The following is a 15,642-nucleotide window of genomic DNA, read 5'->3' as shown; positions in this document are numbered from 1 at the left end:
AAACTCTCAATTAACTTTGGGCACAATAAAGTTGTTAAAGGGTAGTCTATTCCACTGCACAACAATCTCGGAATTGAGGGTTGAGGCAACAACCCAATGTGTGGCTCAAGTAGACTACATTCCACAGAGTGAGACAGCAGAAGAGCGCACAGTACTTATTTGCTTACTTGAAGAATTCAAGCTGTAAAAACTCTGTAGGTACCTAATCAAAGAAGTTGACAAACTCTCAATTAACTTTGGGCACAATAAAGTTGTTAAAGGGTAGTCTATTCCACTGCACAACAATCTCGCAAGCAATCTTAAATAGGATGGAGTTTTAGGAAATTTTTAATTTAGGCCTACAAAATGAGCCCTATCTATAAGAACGAAATGTGTAAAATTTCTTTATGTTTTTCATATAGGCTATCTATGGCACGTGAACAAATGGTGTAGGCCTACACAGTCTTATTAGCCTGAAACCAACAGAGGTAACTGAACTATAGAATAATTACTGAGAATGTAATTTCCTAGTCAGCTATACCCATAACAGTCTTATAACTTTCTTATTTTTAATGTGAGAGCACCCATCAAAAACAGCAAAAAAAAATCCTGGAATGAGCACTGTCCTGATTTATTAGACTAGATTCTGTTAATTTATGACAAAGAATTTCAGGACAGAACTAACCTAACTCTACTAGAAACACCAAGCAAGATAACAATAATTCTAATCTTGGTGCACATGATAATAATAATATTATGCTAGACTAGGTTACATGTGTTGACAAAAAATTGTCAAAATACTTTGTCAATAACGTAAATATTATAAATACAAATGATAATATTGAGATAATCAATTATTGAAATTGAATCATAAAAATCCAGTTAACCCCAGTAGACATTGAAAGATATAGCCCATCTAACCTCAAAATACAGAATGCAATAAATATACAAGAGTTATTTGTACAACTAGTGCGCAAAGTGACAGTTTTCTGCACCGAAAGAAACATTTATGCCCGAGCCGCAGGCGAGGGCGGAATGGTTTCTTGAGTGCAGCAGAGGAACTTTGCGCAAGTATTTCACATTAAGTTTTTCCTACAGTTACCATTGTATATGAAAAGTGGGTAATTATGGGTAAAATTGCCTGAAATGCATCAAATGAATATATGTATAATTTTATTATTAATAAATGAATGGCGAGGGGGGGGGTTCTGTGTTGTGTGTGGGTGGCACTGTGCTGTCACTCATGTCGCTGTCATCCACTGTTTTCCACCACCTCAAGGTTCTTATAACGTGCACCACAGTCACTGTTACCAACTTAATTTTGATTTTGCTGCACTGGTGCTCCATATAACCTACTAACTATTTTGCGTTGCCATGTTGCAAATCTGGAGTTCAGGAAAATTTTTTCCCGCACTAGAGCGGAAAAGTGATTCTTTGCGTTCTGTAATCAGTGCAGGAATGGCCACTTTTCAAGGTAACTGTAGGAAAACAATATTATAGCCTAATAAACTCGAATGTCGACTATTCTGTTTGGTTGATATCTGTTTTGAATGTGTAGCAAATTTGAAAAGATGAGTCTTTGAGCTGCGAATGCAATTTTAATATGGTAATGAAAGTCCATAACTTTTACTCATAGTTTCTAGTATTTCATGTTCCCCAAATTAATATTAGGCTCATTCCTCTTACATAGTATACTGTATTAATAAGATTCCTGTTATCAGCTAATATTTTCCATGTACTGAATATTAATTGAGGAATAAACGATATATCATTTGATTTTGTTTATTGAATTGTTTTATAGCCTACACAAAATGCCTAAGGATGATACTCATCCTAGAAGGCTAATTAAATTGATATAGTTGCAACATTGGATCAAATTCAAATCAAAAATCAAAAGACTACTCACCAATATGAAACACAAATATATTATAACACCTTTAAAAATGGCAAAATCTGTGGCTTCAACTTCCAACTTGCATTACAAACTTTATCGCAATCACAACATAAACAACAACATTTGATTTGCCTACGGACCTGTGGGGTCCCATCTGACCGAATCCCAAAAGGTCGAAGAGTATACATTCCCATATAGTCGAATCTCATCGGCTAGATGAGACAAACTACAACATTTTTCTATCAAATGGGATTCGACTGTTTGAGAATCGGTCAGATGGGAAAATCAAATTTTCGACCTTTTGCGACAGTTGAGATTTTCGGCCAAATGAGATTACTATTAAAACTTTTCGATCATTTGGGATTCGACCATTTGGGAAAGTTCAAGTTTTAGTGGCATGTCAAATGACCGATTCCCATTTGGCCGAAATTATTATTTTGTCGCAAAAGATCGAAAATTGAAGATTCCCAAATGGTAGAATTGAAACTTGTACTTTCCCAAATGGTCGAATCCCAAATGATCGAAAAGTTTTAATATTAATCTCATTTGGTCAAAAATCTCAGCTGTCGCAAAAGGTGGAAAATTTGATTTTCCCATCTGACCGATTCTCAAAAAGTCGAATCCCATTTGATAGAAAAATGTTGCAGTTCGTCGCAAATGGTCAAATCCTATTAAGTAGAAGGAGTTTTGTTTTCCCATATGGTCGAATCCCATCTAGCCGATGAGATTCGATCATTTGCGACAAATTAAAATATTTTTCTACCAAATGGGATTCGACTGTTTGAGAATCGGTCAGATGGGAAAATCAAATTTTCGACCTTTTGCGACAGTTGATATTTTCGGCCAAATGAGATTACTATTAAAACTTTTCGATCATTTGGGATTCGACCATTTGGGAAAGTACCTACAAGTTTCAATTCTACCATTTGGGATTCTCCAATTTTCGATCTTTTGCGACGAAAAATATGATTTTCCCAACTGACCGATTCCTAAATGGATCGATTCCTATTTGGTAGAAAGGTTTTATAGTTTGTCGCGAATGATAGGATCGAAATCGGGATCTACTGATTGCGCTCACAATGTGTTGAACTGCGCCCAACTAAATGTAGAACCTTTAGCATAGACTAGGAAACTCTGACGGCTAGATTCTCGAGATTCTCGATAGAGCGCGCTTGTTTGCAGATTTTGATCGCATAATATTATTATACAGTGCAGACAGTTGACACAATCCCACCACCTTAGTACAAACACATGCACAGGCACTTCAGTGCTCTTTCGCGTACAATCATCGCATGCTTGGATGCTTGCCAAGTCACAAGTTGAATGCTTTTATATTATAATATTTTCCAAGTCGATTCTGTCCACTGATGTTCAATGTTTGCGCTCATTCGTAGTTCAGCCGCAGCAGGCCTTTGCTTCCGGCATCCTTCAGTCTCCCTTCTCGGCTTTAGGGGTTTAATTTTCTGGCGCTCTCTAAAAGTTGTTGAGTAGTTATATTTGAATACTGAATAATTCATAAATAAATTTAATTTTAAATTCAATTGAAAGTTTTGAATTGAAAAATTAAGTTTATAGGTCCTTATCATTAATAAAAAAAAATTAAATTGAAATACCTTTTAGTAGAAATGTGTCTGTTCTCCACTTGTGGGATGAAGTAATATATTTATTACTAGCTGGCCCGGCGAACTTCGTACCGCCAAATAGTTGATGCATTTCATGACAAACTTTAGCAGGATGCACACCTCAAAATCCATAACCCATACAAACAATCCTCAAATCCAGACCATCCTATTATTTTTTATTGACCAAATAATCAGTTCAGCATACTCTTCCATGTGCGTGTACGATAAAATCATAACTGACAGATTAATTGATCACGCATATCATTAGCATATAATCGACATTTCAATCACGCATAACACACATTTAAACATGAAATCATTTGAATATTTAAACATTAAGAGAAATGCCAAACCGTCGACTTGAATCTTAGACCTCACTTCGCTCGGTCAATAAAATAATAATCCACTACTTCATGTAGGGAATTAGAACTGTGTGTTTGAACTCAATGATCTGTGCTACTATGAAACTCAAAACAGCTGTTATGTTTTCTCAATAAAGACATCTTTCAGCTTTTATTTTTAATCGCTAAATCAAAATTCAATCTATCTTCTTCTCTTCTTCTTCTTCTTCTTCTTCTTATTATTATTATTATTATTTCTCTTCATCTTCTTCTTCAGCTCCTCCTCCTCCTCCTCCTCCTCCTCCTCCTCCTCTCCTCCTCCTCCTCCTCCTCCTCCTCCTCTTTCTACTCCTCCTCCTCCTCATCCTCGTCCTAAGTCCCAACATACTGAAATCACACCACAGCCCAAACTACCGAGCCTAAAAACTTTAATTTTTGCACAACTTGTTTATGGTAGCCTCAAGACATCCACTAAGAAAGGATTTTTTTAATTTTCCCCCCTGAGGAAGCTGGGGCCCCCCAAAAATGTTGCAATTTTTAACAGCTAATTGCACAGCAAAGTCATGAGAAATTTTTTTGTTCAGCTACGAAAATAACTTAGATCTATGTCACACACACACACACACACACACACACACACACACACACACCACACACACCACACACACACACAAACGAACCACTTTTTTGGACTCAAGGGACCATGAAACGTATAGAAATTTAGAAATTATTGGGGTACCTTTATTTTTTCGTAAAACAATACTTTCCTTAATATAATAGGGCAAGGAAAGTAAAAAATGAAGTAGTGCTAATTATCATATATAAACTTTCTGTATAATCTTAGGAGTTAGTTATTATAGCTTAGTCATTGAATTTCAAAGATTTATTAACTTTAATTATGTAGGCTTCCCAGAATTTGAACACTCTTTGAATAATTATTATAGTAACTAGTTTAATTATAGAAAATCATGTCGGGAAATAGATGCTCATTTAGGAAATGTTCCAACAGTCGCGCAAAAGTAAAAGGATTGAAAATGTTCTCCTTTCCACGGGATACTGACACAGCAAAGATCTGGGTGATCAACTCAGGTGAGTTTCATTTTAATTCGGTATTTATTAATCAATTCAATGTAAAATATAGCCTATATATTGAACAATATTCATGAATAGAGCTTCACTTTTCAAAGTTGAAAGAAAATTTTCAACTTTTGGATAAGGAGATAACATACATTTGACGAGTATCTAATTTTTTTCATACATTTTCCTTATAGATTCTTTAAGTAATAAAGCATCGTTAGCACAAGCATGTTGAAATGCGGTATTGTACTTGAAAGGTCTACTTATACCTGTTACATGAAATAAGATAAAATGACAGTTGAAGAATGCTATATACTGGAGCCATCTAGAGAAGCAGAAGACGTCATTAATCGGCACCTAATCACGGTCAAATTGCATAATATATGTTTGTGCAACCTGGCCCTAGAATAGTAATATTTTTTAAACATTGAAAAACTTAATTGATTGTTGAAACTTTATTGCAATAATTGATAAAACTTTCTATTCAGAAAATAAAATAGAGAAGTCGATCATGTGTTTAGATAAAAGTAATAGCATCATGTTGACATTGGTTTGAAGTAGCTAATCCAAGTTCTAAGTGATTTCTCATTGAATAAAATACAATTTTTATTCCAGAAATGTTTTAAATTTCACAGGGAATCCAGAACTGATAGAATTATCTCCAAAATCACTTGGAAAAAAGGAGATATGCGAGCAGCATTTCCAACAGCAGGATATTTTACCCAGTGGACGTCTCATGAGAGGTACGTAAAACAATAATACTCTAAGCAAAAATAATTAACTTTGTAGGAATCTAATCTAACATTCAGCTAAATATGGATGTTTCAAGGGAGTGCAGTAAAAAATGTAGCCTACTATAACAGGGAGTGTACTATAACGGTGAACGGGGTATATTATATCGCGTTTCCACTGTATATGTATTTTTCTTCTTCTTCTTCTTCTTCTTCTTCTTCTTCTTCTTCTTCTTTTTATTTTTCTTCTTCTTCTTCTTCTAAGTTACCTTCTTTATCTAAGTCATTGAAGAACCTATAAATGCCAACATCCTAGCCTCATCATTACTCATTTTAAAATAACAAATAACGCAGGATTTTCTCTGACTACTGTAAAGATGACAGTCTCATCAAAATGAAGCCACTGCTTGAATTGAGCGAAAAATAATCAATAATTTGCATTCTCTATTCCATTTTATGTGTTTCTGACTGTTTTTTCAAAAGTAGGTATTTATCACTATTCTCAGTATACTTATCTATTTTCTGAACAAATACTATTTCATACATTGAATAACGCCACGTAATACAGTATTCAGAATACTTTTACTGCAGTGAATATTGGTAACTAGATAAGTATTGTCAAGGAGGGAAATTCAATGAATGCTTCTCTATGAAAAAGTAAATTTTTTACATGAATTGTAGACTACATTTTTGTAGATCAGCATTTATTTAATCCCTCCTTGCCATTATTTATTTAGTTGCCAAAATTTACTGCAGTTGAAGTCTTACATTATGTGGCGTTAATTAGTGAATTCGTTCAATAAGTAATAATAATAATAGTATAGTTTTTTAGAGAGCAACTTTATTTCAATACAGTACCAACTGCCTTTTTCTGGGTACAAGAAATCCATTTATACCACTCACTCTCTCTCTCTCTCACTACTGTTACTGTCTCTGTAACATACTTCACAATAATTATTCCCACATTTTGGCATGTTTCTTGTCTTACAAAGTTAGATATTTTTCGAATTCCTGCAGCGTACATTTGAATTGCCCGCGCTAACACCTCCCCTATAGGATCTCACTGTACTACACAAGTTCACCCATCGGATCTCAATGAGCGGTGAATTTGCAAATGGATCTCATATTACTGCCTTACATGAATAATACACAAGGTCATCTAACGGATCTCAGTGTGATAGTGAAATTCCAAGTTATGATTTGATGAGTTTTCAAACTTTTTAAATGACCAACGTATTAATATGATAATAAGTAGCAAAAGTGTCATTTATTATTATAGCCCAGTCAATAAAGGTTTTTTCGATCCGAAAATTAAATAAAAGCTGAATCTCTCACCATCGATAGAACCCTCCCAGAGGGTCATTCTCCCAAAAGTCCCAAGAAATCCCCCTGGAGCTTTCACCCCCAGCCACCCTCAAAGTTGAAAAATGCAGTATAACCATTAATCGGGAAGAGTTTTATTATATGTCATTCGATTATTTACATTATGGACTACAATATCAGATCTCTTCATTTTTCCAATAAAACGAACAGTTTTCTTGATAAAATAATACAAATGTAAAAATTTAGGGGGATTTTATTTTTTTTGTTTTCTCCGATTAGCTTCGAAGCAAGTAATTTAAAAGAAAAATTAATCCTATAATTAATGTAGCCACTTCCATTGCGAATACACTGATGTATTTTGTTACGTATTATTTGCGATTTGATTTGACGCCGTGGAAGGGGAAACAGCCGACGCGGTACAGCGCGGCTCAGTCTCTTCTCCATAGTAAACAGTAAACAGGAAATCAATTATCTCTGTAACCATTAATCGGGGAAAGATCTATCATATGTCATTCGATTCGTTACATTATCGACTACAATATTAGTCGTATTCATTATCTGATTATCTCAATAAAACAAACAGTTTCCTTGATAAAATAATATTTATGATAAAATTTAGGGGTTTTTCAATTTGATTTTTCTGTTTTCTCCGATTAACTTTGAAGCAAATGATTTTAAAGAAAAATGAGCCAAATCATTAATGACGTCAATTTCATTGCAAATCCATTGATGTGTATTGTTATGTATTTGCGATTCGATTTGACGTTGTGGAAGGGGAAGCAGCCGACGTGGCAGGGCACGGCTTACTCTCTTCATCAGACCACAGAGGAAAGAAGCACTACGGTATGCACTGGTATGCTTATTCCGTGATCATACTAAACAGTAATTTACCTAGTAGGCCTACTGTTTTCTAAGTTGCATCTTACACTATGGCGCTCGAAACAGTCAATTTCTTCTATTGTCTTGACATGCGCTGAAACTAAATTATCACTTTTCAATTCTCTAAATTCTAAATATTATAATTTTCGAGATTCAATCAAGTTGATTACAGCAATTCAGCTGTCATTGCAGGAAATCAATATTTTCTACGTGAATTAATTATTATAATGCCACTATTACAATACAGTCATCATTATTGATGTTTATGTTTTGATTGAAATGTGATAATTAACTCATCATTTTGTTGTTATATATGTGCTTAATCATGCATTCTATGACAGACAAAGATATTGTTTGCAACCGATAAGATATTCATCCATACTATTACATAATATTATAAATGGCTTATATATGCGACAAAGCATGTAAGGCCCATGTATGATAAAGCATTTATATGTGTGTACGATCATCAATCTATGTTACAATTCATCATAAGTTATGAATTTCAAAAACAGAGATAAATTATATTATTACAATAGTGTTAACAGTGGCAATTTCCTGAAAAATCATAGCGTGCAGTGTTTGCTGTTTTCCACAGTTAATATTCTCCAAGCCAAGTTGATAATATATCAACAGTTGAGACAAAATATATATGACGGCTGAGGCATAAAACTTATACATTGGGCTTGTTGAGTTGAAACTTTCTATGATTCTCTCTGTAAAAGTACCTCATCTTCCATTCTTACTAGTTGAATCTACATATCTAAACATTCAATATGAAAATTCAGTATATTCTAAAGATGAAAGCCATGCAAACATACATTAAGGAAGAGTAAGCATTTATACAAAGTAGAAAAATCATGAAAGTGTTTTACATTCTACTCTCGTAATCACAAGTTGAACAAGTAGGATAAAAAATTGAATATTCAAGTAGCCTACCGTATTGGATGAATTGAAAGATGATTCATCATATTCTATTATTTGTTAACACATCATGCCTCAACTCCACTCATCTTGTCATTAATTATACAAGGGCCTCAATGATAACTCTTATAACAATGGAAGTAAAGCATGAGCAGAATCATACTGGAATTACAAGGTTGCAGAAGCTATTCTTGATGTCGATTAATGTTGATTAATAATATTCCGATAATAAACCGATAACATTGATTTTGCTTCGGGCACCAAAAGAATAGACCAATTTTTATTTATATGTTTAAGCATTCAAATTAAATCTATTGAACATTATTTTTTATGGCTTGGCACTCACAGATTCAGTGAGTTAGGTGAAGATATTTGAAAAATGTACGGTATCTGATTATCAATATTATAGTTTTCACAGCATTCTAGTTCATTCTGATCGTTGGAGGGTCGAAGTGAGTTAGTTCAAGTGAATTTTAGTACAAGTATTTTGTGGTTATGATGGGCTGTCCTTCATTTTCTATCGACGTTTTGCTCCAGTAGAGAAAATTGAAAATGTTAGTTTTACATTTAAAAAACCTTGAAGGTACGGTTATATAAATTTGATAAGCCCAGTATTAAATTAATCGATGTCGTTTTCCATTGTATCGCTTGTATCTATGTTACATGCACTGTTTGCAATTCATCACTATTCTCTCAAGAATTAGTTTGTTATGAATTTCATGATCTGAAGATTCAAATTTAAATGCTATTTGGATGACGTTCACATTCCATTTGTATTTCTACAATAATTGTTACATTGGAGAGTCAAGCAATTTAATCCATTTGGAAGTAAAAGGAAATCACAGTGCAGATTGAACAGTGGATAGTCACTTTGAAATTCAGTTGCTCAATTAATTTCGGCTTGATATTATAATTTTTAATTTGAGTTGATCAGAGATATGCATTGTATATAATGTTTATATTTTAGTTTGACTAATCTCTTATCACAGTCTCGCTTTCACTCATGAACATAATAATCCTAAATAAGTTGATTACCTTAAGGATGTAGCTTATCTTACGTCTAACAATGAACAATACGAACAATAATTGTCATTAAATTACTATTATGATGATCATTGGAGTTTCTGCTTGTGATTGGGAAAAAGTCATTTTGAGAGCCTTGAAATTCGCACTTATAGGAAAAAGTTGCATTATTACTATAAATGTTGTTACTTGTTTCAAATAACTTTAACTTTTATTTTCTAAAATCTTTACTTCAATTTTATTGAATACCTACCCTTTTATTTTCTTTGTTCACACGATCCGATGATATTCATTTCATTATAAAGTATTTGAATTAAAAAGAGTACCTAATCAAACAAGAAGAAACACAGCCGCAGCCGCGTCGGCTGCTTCCCCTTCCACAGCGCAAAATTGAATCACAAATACATGACAATACACATCAATGGATTTGCAAAGAAAAATTAATAATTTGGCTCATTTTTCTTCAAAATCATTTGCTTCAAAGTTAATCGGAGAAAACAAAAAAAAAATGAATCCATAAAAGGAAAATCCACTAAGTCCATAAAAGTAAATTTTTCTGGAAATCAATTTCTAATTTTTAACATCAATCATAATTTCCTTATAGTGATTTTTCACAAAATAGTTTTGTGCGAGGAGCTTGGTTGTCGGGTTCGGTAACAACAACCAAGCTCCTTGCACGCTAGCGTCAACTAGTCTCCCCGACAGTAAATCCCCTGCTGGCTCAGAGGGGACTAGTTGTCGGGACCGTAGACGACAACTAAGCTCCTCGGACGCTGACGACAACTAGTCTCACCGTCAGTAAAGCTCCTCTCTCAGGAGCTCAGTTGACGCCGTCAGTAAATCCCCTCGAATGTGGTTTTAAAAGGAGCTTTACTGTCGGGGAGACCAGTTCCCCGCCAGACGCTGACTAAAAATGCCTAAAAACGTATTCCTGAAATATCCTGTTGTGATCCAATCCCACCAAAGTTAATGATGAGTTCAAAATAATAGAGAGAATAATAGTTCATTTGAATGCAAAATGTTTTTTATCTCTCATAGTTTTCCAACTATTACATGAATTTTAGTAAAGTACTCTCACTTTGGGAATATTTCAAGTCTATATTTTCCGTTGATGAACAATATTCAATTGTTAATGTAGCTTTTTGAATATTAACACAGAAAAGAGATATTGATGCAGACTAGTTAGAAATATTGCCATATTGATGCAGATTAATTGATAAAGTGCCAAGTGTATGAGGCATGAATTATGATGTTTTCCAATTTTTCTATGAAGTTGTGAAAGAAGAACTTGTGAAATTCACGAGAATAGTAATTGGTAAGCTTTGTGAAGTTCTGGAGAGCAGTAGGCTTATTTTATTATGTTCTACCATAGAAAAAGGTAACGCTATTGAATTAATTATCATCAGTTTATTTTATGTACAATCGCATCATTGGTCTCTGGTATTATTCACAAAGCGGACATCTCTTTCTAAAAAACACGAAAATATTCTAAGAAATTATAATTATTAAACTAAAATCCCAATTGAATGCTGTAAATCACCCCGAAGACTTCTGCTACTGCAAATATTGACAACAGGGTTATTTAATTGGGATCTTCGTTTAATAATAATTATTTATTTATTTGCATTTGAACAAATGCAACTTCCAGTTTATTTCCATCTGTATTCTATGTAATAGTCTCCATTCATTCAAATTATCATATTCTGAGTACCTATGTAGTTTCCCAATGAATACCAGATAGAATATTGTATATGTTTTAATCTTGTAATACTTCAAATTTCTTCAGAAGAAACAAAACGTGACATTATTTCCAAAAAACGTATACTGAGAAATAAAACAAAAGAAAATCTAATAAGAGCAATGAAAAGATTAGGAATAATTCAAAGCAGATAATTTTATTCATTTTCTAATGCAGCACCGATGATAAACTCTTCAAAATGTTTCCTCAGGCTCCTTATATTCATAAGTAGAAAGTTAATAGTTTCATTTCCTATATTACAATTCGTTATTAAGAAATAATTCTTTTTTGAAATTGACTTTCAAATTTGATCAGAATGATCAATTTCTCACAATATTCAAATAGAAATGCAACTGGCTTTAATGAGATACATAAAGTCAGTATCTGTTGGAAAAAACGGGGTTGTGTTCCTTGTATGTTATTAGACAAAGCATATATCTTAGGTAATTCATTTTCTAACGCAGCACCGATGATAAATTTATGTAAGGTATGTAGAAGTATGATAAATCAGGCACCAGAATACTGAGTGTAATTCATGGAAACGTAAAATTAAATCATGAAGACATATATTTTCTTCTTCGTCTTCTTCTCCTTCTTTTTCTTCTTCTTCTTCTTCTTCTTTTTCTTCTTCTTCTTCTTCTTCTTCTTCTTCTTCTTCTTCATGTAAATGTGTGCCAAGTTTTTTTGTGATCGGATATGACATGTAAAATCTAGGGGCGCAGCTCATACATTCATGCCGGCTCAGCTCAACACATTCTGAGCGCAATCGGTAGAACTGAATTTTCTATTTCCTTCTCCAGTTTCTCACTCGGCTATCGGTCTGATGGGATTCGATCTTTTGCGACAAAATTCAAAACTTTTCTACCAAATGAGATTCGACTATTTGCGACGAACTACAAAACTATTCGACCTAATAGGATTCGACCATTTGCGACGAACAGCAACATTTTTCTATCAAATGGGATTCGACTGTTTGATAATCGGTCAGATGGGAAAATCAAATTTTCGACCTTTTGCGACAGTTGAGATTTTCGGCCAAATGAGATTACTATTAAAACTTTTCGATCATTTGGGATTCGACCATTTGGGAAAGTTCAAGTTTTAGTGGCATGTCAAATGACCGATTCCCATTTGGCCGAAATTATTATTTTGTCGCAAAAGATCGAAAATTGAAGATTCCCAAATGGTAGAATTGAAACTTGTACTTTCCCAAATGGTCGAATCCCAAATGATCGAAAAGTTTTAATAGTAATCCCATTTGGCCAAAAATCTCAACTGTCGCAAAAGGTCGAAGATTTCATTTTCCCATCTGACCAATTCTCAAACAGTCGAATCCCATTTGATAGAAAAATGTTGTAGTTCGTCGCAAATGATCGAATCTCATTGGCTAGATAGGATTCGACCATATGGGAAAGTATACTTTCGACCTTTTGGGATTCGACTATTTGCGACAAACTACAAAACTCTTCTACCTAATAGGATTCGACCATTTGCGACGAACTACAACATTTTTCTATCAAATGGGATTCGACTGTTTGAGAATCGGTCAGATGGGAGAATGAAATCTTCGACCTTTTGCGACAGCTGAGATTTTCGGCCAAATTGGATTACTATTAAAAATTTTTGATCATTTGGGATTCGACCATTTGGGAAAGTACAAGTTTCAATTCTACCATTTGGGAATCTTCAATTTTCGATCTTTTGCGACAAAATAATAATTTCGGCCAAATGGGAATCGGTCATTTGGCATGCCACCTTAACTGACAAGGGGTACTCAAGGCAAAGTCAAGACTTGTCTGACCCATGCAATAAAAGCTAAATTCGAAGGAATACCTATTGAGCCATATTAAAAGATCGATTCTAATCAAGACTGTCAGCTTTAACTGACAAGGGGAATTTAAGGCAAAGTCAAGACTTGTTTGACCCATGCAATAAAAGCTAAATTCGAATGAATACATGACATGCCATATTCAAGTTCGATTCAATTCAGTTCATTTCCAAAAAAAAACATAATACACAAATAAGAAATGCAATATACAACATATTTTGGAATCCCCCTACTAGACTATCCATCTGTGTGTAGGGGGGGAGTTCTACTTTATACATAAGCTTAATCTGCTCATAGAAGTAAATAATAGAGAATACACTTATATTGTTGATGTATTATTAATATACTGATTATAAAATAGATATTACATTGTGCTGATGTATATTTAAGAATGAATATGTATGTAGGAATACCGGTAAGTATACTTAATACATTGATTGATTAATAGAATAAATAAAGAAGAAAAAACAATATTTTATTGAAGACCGCAGTGCCAGGGATTCCAGAAATTCACAGAAGAGAGAATGAAAAAAAGCATAAACCAGAAAGGAAAAACAGTCAAACCGGTTCTATCAACGAGATTGGAGTAGTTCTTCTGAAGCTTCCCAACCAATCTGGTACAGACCCCCTCCACCCTCTTCCCAAACACTACCAAACTAAATGCCTCTGCTTCCCTATTCACCCCTGGCACATTTCTGTACAAGATATGGGCCAGGTATGAAGGATTTGTCAATTCAGAGTCGTGAGTCAGCTGAGGTATCTCAAAGCTGTAATTGGATCTGTGGCGAGTTGAGTAGCTATGGTTAACTGTTTTTCCCAAAAGTTCAGTTTTGTATTTTTTGATGTGGATCAACAAAGATTCAATAAAAAGCTGTCTAACATTCAGTACGGGAAATTCGATAAACAATTGTATTGTTGGGTATCTAAAGTCTTTCTTAAAAATTGTTTTTATAATTGATTTTTGGGTGACTGCAAGAGGCTCAATGACTGAGGAGGAAGCCCTCCCCAAGCTAGAATTCCATATAGTAGACCTATTATAGATTGGACATAGGCAAAGTAAACAACTTTGCACTGATCCACACTCAGAAAATTACTAAGCTCTGAAAATGCATGAAGCAGCTTTCTGAGCCTATTCTTAGCACACTGGACATGTACCCAACTCATCTTGGAATACAACGCCCAGGTATTTGTAATGATCAACGCGCTCAATCATACTACAATTACATCCAGCAGACCTGGGATTATTACAAGATTCCAACCAAGTTTGTTATCCTTGAAAAACAAGGGTATGCTGCTTACGATTCTAGTATGGAAATTCAAGGGGACTTCGAGTTGAATGTCAAGCAAGATCGTTTCCAGCTGGATTCAACTTCAGCCTTGATTGACAAGTGAAGGCTGCTTCCAATTCAAGCCTTGAATCAAGCCTTACTGCTGACTGGGAGATTGATGTCATTAGTCTCTTATTTTATACAGTATGCTATATTGTCTCCAGCATTGAGAATAGTGCCGAAGTACTTAAACTCATTCACCCCTTCAAATACTCTCTCTCCCACCTCCAAGTCAATCATTCTTCTTCTAGCGTTCACTGCGGACAGTCTCATATATTTTGTTTTTCCATCTTTGACCTGCAACCCCATTTTTTGTGCCTTGCTTTCTAAGCTGGAAAAGCATTCCCTTATGCAGTTAGCATTTCGCGTCATAAAACCACGTCATCTGCATATGCTCCTACCTGGCTCATTCTAAAATATATATTTCCACCCAGGTTCAGCTTCTGTATAGCATGATGCAAAGCGAGGTTGAATAATACCGCAGCTAGCGCATCGCCTTGCTTTACTCCATTTGTGATGCGTATCACTCTGCTCTTCCTTCCTCCTATTGCTATCCTTGCCATAGACCCTTCCAGACTCATCTTCACCAGTCGCACAAGTTTTTTAGGAATGCCAAATGATTCAAGTGCATTGACAAGCTGTCCTCTATTGAATCAAATGCCTGCTTGAAGTCTACAAACAGTAGATGTACATGTCCCTGTCTTACTCTATATATCGTTCTAAGGCTTGTCTCATGGTAAATATTTGTTCAGAGGTTCCCCTCCCTCTTCTGAATCCGCACTGATATTCACCTATTATTTCCTCTGCATATATTGAAATTCTGTCCATTAATATGATTGAGAATGTCTTGTAGGCCAGATTCAGAAGGGTTATGGCTCTGTAGTTGCAGCACTTCTTCTTGTTTCCTTTCTTATACAGGGTGATTCTTAATTATGGTAAAAAAAATAGTACGTGA

The sequence above is a fragment of the Nilaparvata lugens genome, chromosome 8 (assembly GCF_014356525.2).
Source record: "Nilaparvata lugens isolate BPH chromosome 8, ASM1435652v1, whole genome shotgun sequence".
Lineage (NCBI taxonomy): Eukaryota > Metazoa > Arthropoda > Insecta > Hemiptera > Delphacidae > Nilaparvata > Nilaparvata lugens.
Note: the sequence above shows the minus strand (reverse complement) of the source record.